The 17,118-nt window shown below is 35.5% G+C and overlaps 1 pseudogene across 1 annotated transcript; it reads right to left on the bottom strand.

Annotated features, from left to right (window-relative positions):
* Positions 1–15,694: 15,694 nt before the first annotated feature.
* LOC308553223 (large ribosomal subunit protein uL30-like) lies at positions 15,695–16,896 on the bottom strand (annotated as a pseudogene). Its single transcript has 2 exons — positions 16,765–16,896; positions 15,695–16,255 (listed from the first exon to the last, which is right to left on the bottom strand). The product of its transcript is annotated as a large ribosomal subunit protein uL30-like (transcript).
* Between the last annotated feature and the right edge of the window lie 222 nt (positions 16,897–17,118).

The following is a 17,118-nucleotide window of genomic DNA, read 5'->3' as shown; positions in this document are numbered from 1 at the left end:
CAGATTAAATTCTCCTATATATATTTCAAGTTTTTTTTCTTTGGTTCCATTTACTTACTTGTGCATTTCTGTGTCATTGTTATTCTGTTTAATTGCATTGGCTTTTAGACGTATTTTAATATACAGTTAGGCAAGTTCTCCTCTCAGTACCCTTAACATAGTTTTTTTCATTATTCTTAGACATGAATTCATCTACATTGACTTTAATATTATACTATTTAAACTCTTCATTTTTTAAAAATGGATATTATAATTTCAGTTACATTTTCTGTATATATTGAGCTGAAGAGTTTGACAATTTAATATTAAGTGTTCTAATTCAAGGATATAAAATCACATAAAAGTCTATGTCATTCAATAACATTTTCCAGTTTTCTTCATGCAGGCCCTATTATTCTTGTTACACTTAGTTCTGACTGTTTTATTTGTTTTCAACATCATTGTGAATAGAATATTTCTACTAGTCATCACTAATGGAAGAAGAAAGCAATTACCTTTTATTAACATTCAGTCACCTTAATAAACTTCTTACCAAATTCTAGTAGTGTTTTCCTATAGTTTCTTGGATTCCTTAGATAGATAATCATGTCATCAGCAAGTATGGACTAAGTCTTAATATTTTCAAATTTGCACTGATTATTTAATTTTCTTGCCTTATTTCATGTCTAGAACCTTACAATAGTGTTGAATCATACTGGTGGTAAAAGCACTTCTATCTGAATTTAATGAAAAAGTCTAATTTCATAATTTAAAAATAATATCTTATTAAGTATTATTTTAGTTTTGGTAAGTAGTTTTTAATCATATTCAAGTAGTTTTTTTTATTGTTACTTGGAGTTTTTATTAAGAATAGCTTTTGAATTTATCAAAGACTTTACAACATCTATTGATAAAGTCATTTGTTTTTCTCCTTTGTTAATGTAAAGAATTATACTATACACAAATTACAAATGGGCAGAAAGCTTAAATGCATACTTCTCCAAAGAAGACATACAGATCGCCAAGAGACCTATGAAAAAATTCTCAAAGTCACTAATCATCAGAGAGATGCAAATTAAAACTACAATGAGCTATCTATCACCTCACACCTTTCAGAATGACCACCATCAATAAATCATCAAACAACAAGTGCTGGTGAGGATGTGGAGAAAAAGGAACCCTAGTACACTGTTGGGAAAGCAGATCAGTGCAGCCAGTATGGAAAACAATGTGGAGTTTCCTCAATAAATTAAAAATGGAACTGCCATTTGACCCAGTGATCTCACATCTAGGAATATATCCTAAGAACCCTAAAACACCAATCAGAAACATATGCACTCCTGTGTTCATAGCAGCATTGTTTACAATAGTTAAGATCTGGAAACAGCCCAAGTGCCCATCAGTAGATGAATGGATAAAAAAAAGGTGTGGTCCGTTTTCACAATGGAATACTATGCAGCTTCAAAAAGAAGGATCTCCTACCCTTTGAGACAGCATGTAAGGACCTGGAGATGATTATGCTAAGCAATATAATCTAGTCAGAAAAAGACAAATATCACATGATTTCACTTATATGTGGAATGTAATGAACAAAAAAAACCCTAATGAACAGAGACATTGAAGCATGCAACAGACTGACATATTTTAGATGGAAAGGGAGTGGTTGAGAAGAGATTACCAAAACTTAGATGCATATATGCATATATCATAACCCATGGAGACAGACAATAGTTTGATGAAGGCCTGGGGAGGGGCTGGAGTGGGGTGGAGGGTGTCAATGGGGGGAAAAAGTGGGGCATTTGTAATACTTTCAACAATAAAGATAAATTTTAAAAAAAGAATTTTTTAAAATTCTGATTTTGAAAAATTCTTGAAATCCTAGAGTAAGTACTAGTTAATCAAACATAATTATTTACTTTTGATACAACATTGAAGTCTGGTCATTAATATTTTAATAAGATTTTGTGTATCTTAATTCAATTTGATATTTTCCTGCAGATTAAAAAAAATCTTATATTGTTATCATATTTTATTTCATCTTACTGTGGTAACTATTCTGAGGTTTCTTTTTCTGTTTTCTTTTTTTGTTGGGATTTGCTATTACTATGAATTGTCTTCTCACCCTCACCCCCTCCTTAATTTAGAAATCTTCCTGTAGTGTTCCAACAAACTGGTAGTTACCCTCTTCTAAAACTCATAAATGCCTATGTATCTATTACTGAGTGACAATAAGAAAAGGTTTCTCCCAATTACCCCGACGCATTATGAGGCATTTTAGAATGATTTTACTTTCCTCATTCCAGTTTCCCATATAAAAATAGGAAGTTATCCCTTTCTTCACTAACATCTCACTTCCTCGGTTTTGTTGAGATAATTTTTTACAGTCGAATCTATTAAGTTTTCACTTGTATTATAACTGCTTTATTACAAGAGTTTTCTGAATTTCTGCTTTGGACAAATATCTTTCCTTTAACCTACCTGTTAAGTGGTAATTTGGAGAGCTTTAGGATTCTTCGGCTGCTGTCCTTTTCTCTTTACACCAGTTGACAGTATTCTATCATTTTCTGTTCCTCTCTTGTATGTAAATGAGAAGCCAAGTTTGTCTGATGTATTTTTTAAAACAATATGTTTTTATTGATTTCCTAGAGAGAGAGCAAGGGAAAGGGAAAGAGAGAGAGAAACATCGAGGAGAGAGAAACCTTGATCGGTTGCCTCCTGCATGCCCCCTACTGGAGATCAAGGCTGCAACCTGGGTATGTGCCCTGACCAAGAATCCAACCAGTGACCTCTTGGTGCATGGAGTGGTGCTCAACCAACTGAGCCACACCGGCCAGGGCCTAGTGCTTTATTTTTAACTTGTTCTTTTTTTTTTTTTAAGTTTAGGAATTAAAATTAGTTATGCTATATGTATGTTCTGCTCAGAACTCAGTGAGCCCTTCAAATCTATTCTCTTCCATCAATTCAGAGACAGTATTTTTCTTCTATGTACATAATTATCCCCTTTTCTCAATCTGTAATTTTTTCCTGGAATTTCTCTCATTCTCGTGTTTCACATCTTGGACCTGTCTAGCAAGTCTTGTGTTTTCTCTCATAATTTCTAGGCCTTTTAAATGTCTCCCACTTGATTTTTTGATTTTTTTTTTTTTAAGTTTGAAAATCATAGATTTTCATTCCCCAATATCTTTTAAAAAATTTTTTGGTATGTGGTGGAATTGACTTCTTCCCAGTACTGCTATTACTATTGTTGTTGGTAGTATTAGTAATCATGCCAGGAATATTTTTGTTTGGGTTGATATCTGTCTTCTTTTTCAGTTCCCCATTTGCTAAAAAGCCTCTTTTCAGGATATTTTAACCAAGTTTCCTCTCCCTGGTTGCTATGTCACTTTTGGATGAGTTTGTTGTTCTCTTTGCCAACTCACTGGGGGCTCAGGTCCTATTTCTGGGGTATAAGGACTAAGCTTATCTGCTCCCAGATATCCTTTGCTTTAAAGGAAAACATTTGGTCAGTCTCAGAGGCAAGAAGGATTCAATACCAGTGAATTAGTTGTTCTAAGAATGATATAAAATATGCTGAATGAAACAAGCTAATATTCATTTCTGAAAGTTTAAGTGTAAGTACCTAATAATTTCCCATTTAACATTACTCTAGATGCACTACTGAGACTGCAATTAGCATTTATCAGCATATTATGTCCCTAAACAAAACACTAAACTCCAGAGACCAGTTCTAGTCCAGCCTGCTCCACTAACAATAGAAGATGAGCTGTTCCCTGACCTTGGCATGCCCCAGTTTCTGTATCTTTAACAAGGGAAAAGGATATTTGTTGCACTTCCCTCCTAGAGTTGTTGTGAGACTAAAACAACAGAACAAATTTAAAGTGTCAAATAGAGATATTGACATTATCATAGAGCATTAACTTAGTGCATTTTAAGTATAAAAATACAAAAATTCTTTCTTATGTGAGGTTTCTATATTTTGCATATCTATATTCTACTATTAATGCCTTTTTTCTCCTCTGTTCTAGCCTGTAAAAGAAGGAAAAAAAAGAAACTAACATACACTTTACTAGATGACAAGTACACTTCTGTAAGAATCTCTCTAAAAAGTAAGGATTATCCCCATTTTACAGATTAGAAAGTTTTAGTCAGTGCCAGAGTAAAAATGTGAACTCAACTCTCCTGAGTTCCACAACATGTCAGTTCCACAACATGTTGTACAGTCACCTGAGCCTACAACAGTTGCTCTCTTACTCAGATTCCTTGCATGCCCCACTATTACTTGTCTGCTTCACATTTGTTCATGTTTGTTGGCATGGCTGCCTTAGAAGTGGTCTCTGATTTTTGTTGTTATGTATCATCTTCTCAGTACACCCTATCTTCATTACATGTTCCTCTCCAACTACTCTTCTTCAGTCCTCTCCTTCACAGGCAAACCTCCTGAATGAATTTCTGTATTTGGCCTCTCCTTTTCACCTTGTTTCCAGAGGCTCTGTAATTTGTTTTTGCTCTTACTGCTTCATTGAAATTGCTCTGTCCAAGGTCCACAGTAGCACCATATCCTTAAAACTAATGAATACTTTTCAGCGATTGTTACTTCTCAGTATATTACAGATTAACAGCATTACTTCTTGTACATTTCTATGAATTTTACTCCCCTGATATTTTGCCTTCTCCCTTTCCAATAGACTTTCCTAGTCTTCACCCAGGCCTTCTTTTGGATTCTGGTTATTTGTGCCAAATCATTTTCCTGGGGAGATCCTAGCATTGCTAACTATATATTGGTAATACCAGAATTATTTTACCCAGTTCAAGTTCTTCTCCTGACCTCCAAACATGAATGTTCAAGCCACTGGACATCTCTACTTAGAGGCCTCATAGGTGTCTCAACTTCACAAGGTTTACAATGGAACTTTCTGTGTCCTATGTCCTGTAGCTCAACAAATGGCACCACCACATACGTAGTTGCTTAGATAAAAAACCTGTAATTTTTTCTTTACTCTTCCATTTCCCTCATCATCCACTTTCAATCAGTTACTAAAATTCTGATAAATAGCTCTCAAATCTATATTTTTTCATTATCACTGTAGCTACCATCTACTCCAGGCAACCATTGCCTGCTTATTGCTCTTATTTCTCTCAAGTTCATTGTTCATTAGTATCCAGAATGAGCTTCCTAAACAATAGATAGAGAGGGGACCAGAAACCAGGAGGGGATCTACGTGGTTCTCTTTGGTCCACATGGAGGAAGTTAACACAAGACTTCCCTCCATCTGGGCATGTAAGGCTGGAGCTAAGATGGTGAAGATCAGAACACAATGACTGGGGATTCATAAGGCAAGGGTCTGATACACTGTGAAAATGATTCTAAGAGGTTCTGATGCTCATTTTGGTCCCTGGAGGGATTATAGGGAAGCTGAACAGATGGTTTGACTCCCCCTTTCCTCTGATACTAGCCAAGTGTGAGGCTTTTTAGCTAAGGAGATCTGGGGACAGAGAGGTTTAGTCCTGATATCCCAACAGCAGGACCTGAATCCCAGTGATAGAAGATTATCTACATAAGATGAGTTTCCTACCTTTTCTTTATATTTCTCTGTCTTCAACATCAAAATTTATCGCTACAGTTATTTCTAGTTCAAGCTATGGTAATAAGTTTTAGTTCTAGGTAAAAGGCATCATTTTCAATTAGATGTAATGCAATAAATGCTTTTGTATATGTATCCTCTTCCCTCTTCTCTCCATATTACTTTCTCTGAACTCCATACAGCATTCAGCTTTAGTACAACACATTTCCAAATTTAAAGATCTTATGCGCCCAGTCAGCATGGCTCAGTGATTGAGCATCAACCTAGGATCCAGGAGATCCAGGTTCCATTCCTTGTCAGGGAACATGCTCGGGTTGCGGGCTCGATCCCCAGCGGGGGTGTGCAGGAGGTGGCTGATCAATGACTCTCATTTATGCTTCTATTTCTCTGTTTTCCTTCCTCTCTCTGAATCAATAAAAATATATTTTTAAAAATCTATGCTTTTTCTTTTAAAATTACCTTTTTAATAAAGTTTTAAGTCATCTCAGGCCACCAATATGCCCCTTAGGAGCTTTAACAATTGCCTGCTTAACTAGCTTCTCAGTCTACATCCCATTCAATCTATCCCTCTCTTTACCTCCAGAATACTCATTTTAATCTGCTGATTGAATCTGTGTTTAATACTTCAACAGCTATCCTTTGTTTACAGAAAGAAGTCCAAAGGCTTAGATTGGCCGACAAAATCCTTCACTACGTCTTCCACCCACAATTCATTCTATCTTCCATGTTCAACTACTTGGGAGTTCCTGAGTTTTCTCTGCTAGAGTTCCCTTTTACCCTCATCTTCAAAGCACACTGTACTCAACTTAAAGACTCAGCTCAAAGATCACCCTGAGGAGCTTTTCCAGACCTCCTGGTTAGATCTGATCATTCCTTTCTTGATGTGTTTGCTTTGCTTGTATCTTGTTATTACCTCTTCATCACACACTATGAAAACATTTTTGTTAGCATGTCTATTTCTTCTACTAAATAAAATGTCTTTTGAACCTTAGATAAAACCTAGTACATAATGGATGATCAATAAATTCTTGTTTTGAAAGATTATATATATATATCTTTTAAGATATATCTATATCTTTTAATATGTTATATACCTTTTAATGTTCTATTATTCTTTCACTGTTTTTAGATAGAAGTGATAAATGAATGGATAATGTGTGACTTATCCCCATACTATCCTAAAGACTCACATTAACCTTATTTCCTAAATCATTGAATATGATTTCCAAATTTGTCAAACTAAAATTTAGCCTGATACCTCTTAAAATAATGCTTAAGCCTGCCTTCATACTCACCCAGAAAAGCTGGGCTTGATCAGAGTAAGGAACTGAATGAGAAGGAAGGGAAAGGGGAAGAGAAGAGAACTCCCTCAATCTGCTTTTCTGTTATCCCAGGTCTACTCTTCAAAGCAGGCCTTTTATAAAGGGTGGCCATTTGATCATGTAGAAGAAGAAAGCCTATCTCCATGACTTTATGAATATATCAGGATATTGTACACTGTCCCACTTCAAGTGAGAAGCTGCTAGTCCAAGGTGGGATGAAAGTTTCCACCAGATCAAGCATTTACATAAAGAATCCATGTCTGTAAGCCCAGATTCAGCTTCACATTTGTCTGCATCTGCACCTTCCTTCCTGCCCAACTGCTGTTTATCCCATTTCTGTCCCTGGTGTTAGTTCGTATCCCTGTCTTTCTGGGCACTCAGAAGCCTGCTGCCAGTTATGCTCATCTCCCTACTGTTCCATTGAGCTTAGCTGATGCCTTCTTGGTGGCAGTTTCAGGGCCACCTGAGCTTGGGTTTAACCCCTTGCTTGGCTAGTCTTACACAGGATCACCTACCTCATTGTAAGTATAAAATCATATCAGAGATTGAATACAGGTGACCAATGTAAATCAAACAATTCTGAATCACATGTGAATAGGTCTTAATATGATTTAAGATTTGGCTTCACCATCCCTAGGTAATTATAATAATACCTAGGAGCTAAGTGAAAAAATAAAAGAAGAGGGGAAATTACTATTCCTTGAACGTAGAATGGTGTCCACCGGTTAGAAGACTTCACAAGTGAAAAAAAATATCACTACTGTCAAATAAAATATAAAAATTTAATAAACCAATTTTAATGGAAATACATATTTTTGTTTTTAAGACACATAGACAGAGCATTTATACATTTTAAAAAGTTCTTTACTTTGAATAAGCTTGTTTTTTTTCAATGCTCCACGATAACATTATTAAACTATAGTCACAAAGAATGGCTATCCTTGAGACAGAGAATCAAGTTTTAGCAAATTTTACATAACATGCCATATGCTGTGCTTTCTTATATCTATATATTTTGGTGGGTAGTCATATTAAAATTTAAAAATTTCTCCAAAGTAATTCTTACCTAATAAGAAGAAAAAGAAGGTGAATTTAATGAGGTTATAACATTTTATATCTAATGCAAAATTATCCAGCTTATACATTTCATCATAAATTTAAATAAATGCAAAGCAAGGATCTTCATGTTTTGGGTTACTTGAACTGAGGTAATTTAAAAAATCGTCCACAATTTGGAAATATAAATACTTGTGAAAGTCAGGTAATGCAGCCTATACCTGCTTCTTGTCCTGTTGCTCTTTTCTCCGTCCGTGACTAGGTGGGTGTAGCATAGTGCCTTCACAGGGTAAGCATTTGATAAACCTGCAAGAAATATAGGTATGAGAAATGAAGGGAAGATAAGGGGGGCTATGCAGTGATATAACGGAAGTCCTGATTAAAGTTGAGGTTGCAAACCAAAATTAATTCTAGGCTGTAATAAAATGTAATAAGCATTTATTAGAACAAAAGAAGCTATAGCTAGGGAAACACAGATTCAGGTGTTCCACCTATACAAAGGGGAAGTCACCATTTATGGTAAAAATTCTCACTCAGGCTCTCAATTAGGTCCTTTTTATGTAAATGAGAGATCCCAATTGTGCAGTTCTGATTGCACAGAGCAGGTCTGAGTCCATTGGTAGACAGAAAACAGGGCTTCCTTGCGGTCATTCACTCAGGTGGAGTGAACAAGCAGGGAATAGTACAGGCAGCTGAGAGGTTCAGTTTGAGGTTCTTCTCTGTATTAAGAGTACATGAGGAGCTCCTGTCAGAAGCTGACCCTAGGCTTTTAGTATTCATTAAATTTGGGCCCATGATTGACTGAAGAGGGTCCATCGCAGCAGATAAATTTCTTCTGGGAGTTTATATCAAATGAAACTTTTCCCCTGGGGCCTAAAGGGTGTAGCCTTGGCATATTTAGGTTTATTCTGAGAAGACACTAGTTATGTAGTACTTATCCCATAACTAGTTCTCAAAGACTGTGCCCACTCTTGGGACTGGTGGTTAATTTTACCTTATCATGTATCTCAGTGTTCATAGGAACAAAAACTGTATATTGAAGGAGCAGAGAATGCAAACATTAGCTGTGAGAAAGGCGATAAATTCCTTCAGTTCTAATTGAATGGGAATTAATAAAAGGCAATGTATGTTGTCTTAAAACACTTCAGTTTTCTTTTTTTTGACAGATTAATTTAACTTTATTGTTGAAAGTATTACAAATATCCCCCTTTTTACTCCATTGAGCCCCTCCACCCCACCCCTGCCCTTGCACCCAGACCATTACCACACTATTGTCTGTGCCCATGGGGGCATATATGCATATATGTTTTTTGGTTAATCTCTCTCTCACCCCATCCCAGGCTTACCTGAGATTCTTCAGTCTGTTCCATGCTTCTATGTCTCTGGATCTACTATGCTCATCAGTTTATCTTGTTAACTACATTCTACATACGAGTGAGATCATGTGATACTTGTCTTTCTCTGCCTGGCTTATTTCACTTAGCATAATACTCCCCAGGTCCCTCATGCTGTCTCAAAGGGTAAGAGATCCATTGTTTTTTCCAGCTCCGTAGTATTCCATTGTGTAATGGTACCACAGCTTTTTTTATCCACTAATCTACCGATGGGCCCTTCTGCTGTTTCCAGATGTTAGCTATTGTAAATAATGCTGCTATGAACAAAGGGGTGCAGATATTCTATCTCATTGGTGTCTCAGGATTCTTAGGATACATTCCTAGAAGTGGGATCACTGGGGCAAACAGCAGTTCCATTTTAAATTTTTTGAGGAAACTCCATATTATTTTTCATGGTGGCCACACCAGTCTGCATTCCTGCCAGCAGTGTACTAGGGTTCCCTTCTTTTCACATCTTCACCAGCACTTGTCATTTGTTAATTTGTTGATGGTAGCTACTCTGACAGGTGTGAGGTGATACCTATTTGTCCTTTTAATTTGTATCTCTCTGATGATTAGTGACTTTGAGCATTTTTTCCTGTCTCTAGGCCATTTGTATGTCCACTTCAGAAAAGTTTCTATTTAGGTCCTTTCTATTTAGAACTCAATTTCTAGGTTCTCTGTTCTGTCCATTGATCGATAGCCTAGTTACTGTGTCAGTACCTGGCTGTTTTGATTACAACGGGTTTGAAGTATAATTTGATATCTGGTATTGTGCTCCCTCCAACTTTGTTCTTGTTTCTCAAGATTTCCATGGCTATTTGGGCTGTTTTTTGGTTCCATATAAATTTTTGGAGTATTTTTTCTAGATCTGTGAAATATGCTGTTGGCATTTTAATAGGGATTGCATTGAATCTATAGATTGCTTTGAGTAGTATGATCACTTTAATGATGTTAATCTTACCAGTCCATGAACAGGGTATGTCTTTAGTGTTTTCTTTGTACAATATCATGCCATTTGCAAATAATGACAGTTTTACTTTTTCTTTTCTAATTTCAATGCCTTTAATTTTTTCTTCTTGTCTGATCACTGTGGCAAGGACTTCCAGTACTATGTTGAATAAGAGTGGTGAAAGTGGACAACCCTGTCTTGTTTCTCTTCTTAGGGGAAATAATTTTACCCTTTGTCCATTGAGTATGATGTTGGCTATAAGTTTGTTATATGTGTCCTTTATTATGTTGAAGTATGATCCCTCTATTTCTACTTCTAAGAGTTTTTATCAAAAATGGGTGCTGGATTTTGTCAAACACTTTTTCTGTTTCTATTGATATGATCACGTGATTTTTATCATTCATTTTGTTTATGTGATGTATCACATTTATTGATTTGTGAATATTGTATCATCTTTACATCCCTGGAATAAATCCCACTTGATCATGGTGTATGATCTTTTTAATATATTCCTATACTGATTTGCTAATATTTTGTTGAAGATTTTAGCATCTATATTCATCAAGGATATTGGTTTGTAATTCTTTTTCTTTGTAGTGTCTCTATCTGGTTATGGAATTGGGATAATACTGGTCTTGTATAAAGAGCTTAAAGAGAGAATCTTAAAGTAAGCAAGAGAAAAGCAATTTGTTACCTACAAAGGAGTTCCCATATGGCTGTCAGCTGATTTCTCATCAGAAGCTCAATAAGCTAGAAGGCATAACATGAAGTTTTCAAAGTAATGAAGAGCAAGGATCTGAAGTCAAGATGACTCTATCATTCAAGACAGATGGTGAAATAGATTCACAGACAGAAAAAAAGGAGGGAGCTAAAGGACTTTATTATCACCAAAACCAACATTGCAAGAAATGTTAAAGAGACTGCAATAATAAGAAGAAATATATATAGAGAGAAACATAGGCGTAAAGAATCAAAATGGCAATAAGTACCTATCAATAATAATTTTAAAAGTAAATGAATTAAATGCTCCAATCAAAAGACATAAGGAAGCTGAATGAGTAAGAAAACATGACCCAAATATATGCTGTCTATAGGTGACCCACCTCAGAACAAAAGACTCACACAGGGAGTGAAAGGATGAAAACAAATTTTCCATTCAATTGGAAATGAAAAATAGCTGGCGCATCAATACTCATATCTGACAAAATAGACTTGAAAAAGAAGGCCATGCCTTGCTGGGCATGGTTCAGTGGTAGAGTGTTGATTTAGGACCCAGGAGATTGCAGTTTGATTCCCTGTAAAGGCACATGCTTGGGTTGTGGGCCCTATCCCCAGTTGGGGGCATGCAAGAGGCAGCATATCAATGGCGACTCTGTTATCATTGATGTTTCTCTCTCTCTCTCTCTCTCTCTCTCTCTCTCTCTCTCTCTCTCTCTCTCTTTGAAATCAGTAAAGATATATATAAAAAACAAAACAAAAAATGAGGCCATAATAGGAGACAATGAAAGTCACTACATAATACTAAAGGGATTGATCCACCAAGAGGATATAACCCTGGTGAACATATATGCACCCAATATGTGAGCAACTAAAAGCATAAAAAAACTTCTGAAAGACTTTGAGAGATCAACAGCAATACAGTCATAGTAGGAGACTTTAACACTCCATTGACATCACTGAATACATCTTCCAGGAGTCTAAATGACACACTAGATCAGATGAATTTAATTGACATTTATAGAACATATCACCCCAAACCTGAAGAACATACATTCTTCTCAAGTGCACATGCGACATTCTCAAAGAGGGACCATATGTTAGGGCACAAAACAAGTCTCTACAAGTTCAAAAAGATTGAAATCACATCAAGCATCTCCTTGGATCACAATGGCACAAAATTAGAAATCAACTGCAATGAAAACACTCAGAAACATTCAAACATGTGGAGGTTTAATAGTATGTTAGTAAACAATGAATGGATTACCCATGTGATCAAGGAAGAGATAAAACATTATCTAGAAACAAATGAAAATAAACACAAAACAACCCAAAATCTATAGGACACAGTGAAAGCAGTCTTGAGAGGGAAGTTCATTGAGCACTTCAGGCCTAGCTCAAAAAACAGGAAAAAATTCTAATAAACTATCTAACATTACAGCTTAAAGCGTTAGAAAGAGAAAAACAACAAAAGCCCAGAGTAAGTAGAAGGAAGGAAATAATTAAGATCAGCGTGGAAATAAATGCCATAAAGACTAAAAAACAATACAAAAGATCAATGAAACCAAGAACTAGTTCTTTGAAAAGATAAACAAGATTGATAAACCTTTAGCAGACTCATCAAGAGACAAAGAGAGAGAACCCAAATATACAAAATCAGAAATGAATGAAGTGAAGTAAAAACTGACACCACAGAAATACAAAGAATTGTAAGTAAATACTAAGAACAACTATACTCCAACAAAGTGGACAACCTGAATGAAATGGACAAATTCCTAGAAAAATACAATCCTCCATAACTGAATCAGGAAGAATCAGAAAACCTGAATCGGCAAATAACTCCCAGGCCCAGCAAACTAAAGCCCTGGTCCTGATGGCTTCACAAGGGAATTTTATCAGACATTTAAAGAACTAACACCTATCCTCCTCAAACAATTCCAAAAAATCCAAGAGGAAAGACCACTTCCAGACTTAATTTTGAGAGAACTCAGAGAGTCCATGGGAAATTATAACAAGACATCCTTCCCAGGCTCCCTGAGGTTAGCACTGAATCTTGCTGACACTGTCTACTTTTGAATTTTGGGCCAATCCCACTTAATTTACTTTTAGGAATTCAAATATCATGGACTCCTTGGCTTCTAGTTAACATCCTAATCATCAGTTAACACCTTAAGAGGGATTTGTACACTGTCATCTGGAAGTCAGACCTGGTAGGAAGTATGGATATCAGTTGGCTTAGACATCTTGCATCTTTTACTTAATTTAACCTCACATATCATGCCCTGAAGGACACTAACAGTATATTTCCACATTAAAAATGTGAAAATTTTGAAAGGGAGCAGAGAAAATGACTTGTCTCATGTCACAGAGCTAATTAGAGGGAGAGCTGCATCTGGGTCTTTGTTTCAGACTCTCAGAAGCCTGTGGTTCTCAATTCTGTGACTAGGCCTTAAGAGGTGGAAGGAATTCAGCCATGAAACTACACTTGCTTGTTTCTTCACCTGGTAATTAGTCTCCACAAAGAAATCTAAGCTTTGAAAATATCAAAATCATCTTCAAGAGTGGAGATGACTCAGCAGAATACAAACTTGTGAAAAAATAAAAGGGTCACTAATTGTTTAGAAAATTTCAAAACTCACCATAAGACTGACACTTTCAAATATGGGCTCATTAGTTCCAGGCCCTTTAGCCATTTATAATCAGAAAAGTTGGTTCTCTTTTTTTTCTTCTTCTTTTTTTAGCTTATTCACAGAAATCTTTCAAGTGCTTGGATTTACATAGGAGACAAAATGTCACATTCTTATTCATAACCAAATTTGAAGAGATTGAGAGCTAACCTGTCCGGGGAAAGATATTTCTAACTGTAATAATATATGTACCTCCTGGAAAAGAAAATGAAAGCACCTATAACATCTCTCTAAAATTTATTTGCTGGTGTTTTTTCCCTGCCCCTGTCACCTTCCTCAGAACAAATGCAATGTTCTAACTAAAAAATCACTTGAAAAATTTGAAGATCTAAAAATACAAAAACAATACAAACCCAATATCTGTTCAGTATTTTTTAAAATCCCAAATCCCAAAACACTGATGATAATCAGTGTTAACAATGTAGTGATTTTGCTCACACGGTACATATATATGCCAATATATGATTGGGCCCATACTGCATATACTACAAGGGATGGCAGATATTTTGCATGTGTGATGCCCCCCCCCCCCCCCCCGCTTCATGCCCATGACAGATATTAGTTTCCTGCTGAGCTCAAATGCTCTTTCAGAATATCCTTCAATGCAGCAAGACAGACAGGCCCTACCAAAATAGTTCAAAACCTATTCCTAATTAATCCTATTCTGTATCTTGATCTTTTTGGTTATTTGTATTGGATTTTTCATAAATCATTAAGAACTATTTGAAATTTTTATATGACTGTATCCTATTTGTAAAAATGCACAAAAGTCTATTTAATCCTTGATGTTGAGTATATGTTTTTCTCCAAAATTGCTGTTTTACATAAAGCCTTGGTAAACACCTTTGCACTTTAACTTTTGACTAAAATTATGATTATTTCCAGGGAAAATTTTCTAAATTTTCTTTAAGTGGTCCTGACTGGATCAAGGATTGAAAACATTTTATCACTTCTCATTTATTTAGCCAAATTGCTTTCCAGAATAATTGGACCGTTTTCATGAGAAGGTAATAAGAATCCTCATCATACTGAACATTTACCAACATAAAGTATTAACATATCTCAAAATCTTTGCTAATTTGTTAAGGTAAAAAAAGTATATAGTATAAAATTTGCAATTATTTTTCAACCAATGAAAATTATTTGTGTATATTTTTAAACTTTATTTCTGTTGGGATGTTAAAATATTTTTTAATTAATTTATATGAATTATTTGTATATTATGAATATAAATCCTTTATGGATATTGTTATTTGTTTTAATTTAGCTTATAGTGCTTCCTAACATATGGAAGGTTTCAATATAGCCAAGGTTTTATTATAGTCAAATCTGTATATCTTTTACTTTGTGATTCCTTTATTTATTTATGCTTAGAAAATTCTTCCCATCCAGAGAGAAGGAAAATATTTACTTAAAATTACTTTCAACATTCTTCTAGTTATATGAAGAATGAAACACTTCATGAATAAGAAATTACTTTTAAAGAAAGCTATGTATATGCCTTATAAAATTTGTAATCAATTGGCTAGCTTTGGGAGAAAGTAATCTTTATAAGCTGTAACATAACTGGACTGAGAAAATCTTGCTTCAAAATGGCAATTTCCTCACCCATCATTACTATAAGTTTATTCTGTAGGGTTCTGAAGGTTCTTTGTTTTTAAAATGCTTCTTTACTACTGAAAGGTATATTCACAAAATCCTTTGGAATACTCATCAGTAATGGATATGTTAGCTAATCCACTATCACAAGGTATAGAGGGTGTAGTACCTAGGTGGGCACCAAGGGGAGGAAGAGTAGTAGATGCTGGAGGTTGGGAAACAATACAGCTACAGTAACAGGATAGTGGCCAGAATCTATGGTGATTTTAGTGTAAGTCTTACTCCACTTTCTAAGCACATGTAAATAGACTTTCAAGAATCCCTTTGATTCTATTGTTGATTTTTTTTTTTTTTTTTTACATTTCAATTTTAAAGCAGTCACTCTTTATTAACTGACCAGGGTACAAAAATAACCATGGTAGATACCTTAGTTCATCCTTCTAATAAGCCTGTTGATCTGGTCTTGCCTGTTACCAGCATCTCCACCTTCTACAAAATGAGTGGAGAAGATAATTTGAAGGGCCACAGTATAGATTTATGAATCAGATCCTCCATACAGATGATGCTATATTTACCAAGAGATGGAGCAATCAATGTGTTATCTGTCAGGGAAATTCTTTTTTGTTGTTTTGTTGATTTTGCCATAACCATGCTTGTGGATCAATCATTTACTGAGGTCAGGCTTGGGTACTCCCATGCAATATATGGTTCCACAATCCTCAGCATGTTAATCAAAGCCTTGCTGAGCTCAACAAAGGTACCATTGAATATCTGGTGAAGGCAAAGAAGCTGCAGTATCTTTTGGACCTTTGGGCTCGCATCATTGGTACCTCTGATCCTGATAACAAATGCCAGTTTGGTTCTGCAGGTACATAGAAGTTGCCAGCTCTTTTTCTTGTCCTAGCTGTTCAAATCTCAGCTCTGCGCATCTTCCTATATTTCTTGTGACAGTGTTTAGCTTTTTTTTATAGATAAGCTTCCTTCTTGCCTTTTTTTTCTTTTTCAAATTTTATTTTTCAGTTACAGTTGACATTCAATATTATTTATTTACAGATGGACAGCATAGTGGTTATACAATTATATAATTTATAAAGTGATTCCTCGAAAATTCAAGTACCTAACTGGCACCGTAATAGTTATTACAATGTTATTGACTATATCCCTTATGCTCTATACTAAATCCCCATGACTATAATTTAAAATTTTATCTTTATTGTTGAAAGTATTACAGATGGCCCTTTTCCCCCCCTCGACCCCTTCAACTTCACACCTGTTCCCAACCCAGGCATTTGCCACACTATTGTGTGTGTCCATGGATTATGATTAATATGCATATAAATTCTTTGGTTAATCTCTTCCCACCCACCTCCACCTTCCATCTGAGATTTGTAAATCTGTTCCGTGCTTCTATATCTTTCCATCTATTTTGTTCATCAATTTATTTTGTTCTTTAGATTCCACATGTGAGTGAGATCATGCAATACTTTTCCTTTTTGCCTTTTGAAGCATCTTTTGGGCAAACTTTTATCTCAGGAGCTTGACCTTCAGCTCTGAGAAATTCCTTATCTTCTTCTTAAGGGTTTCTGGCACAGCAGGAAACTTCTCTTCTTCACGCTCCATGGTTCCAGCTGGAAAAGCTCTATTGTTGACTTTTAATAACACATACTCCCTTAGGATTTGCTCAGTGCCAGGCAAAAACATTTTGTGTATTGCTGACATCCCACCCCTAATTGTAGACTATTTATTGGAGTAAAACTTGCTCATTTGTACTTTCTGCCTCTGGCAGTATCCTGTTTCATAGTAATAATGATAATAATAATTATAATAATAATAACTACCATTTATTAAACA

This window comes from Miniopterus schreibersii, assembly GCF_964146895.1.
Source record: "Miniopterus schreibersii genome assembly, chromosome: 2".
Classification (NCBI taxonomy): domain Eukaryota; kingdom Metazoa; phylum Chordata; class Mammalia; order Chiroptera; family Miniopteridae; genus Miniopterus; species Miniopterus schreibersii.
This window is presented reverse-complemented; position numbering and strand designations above follow the sequence as displayed.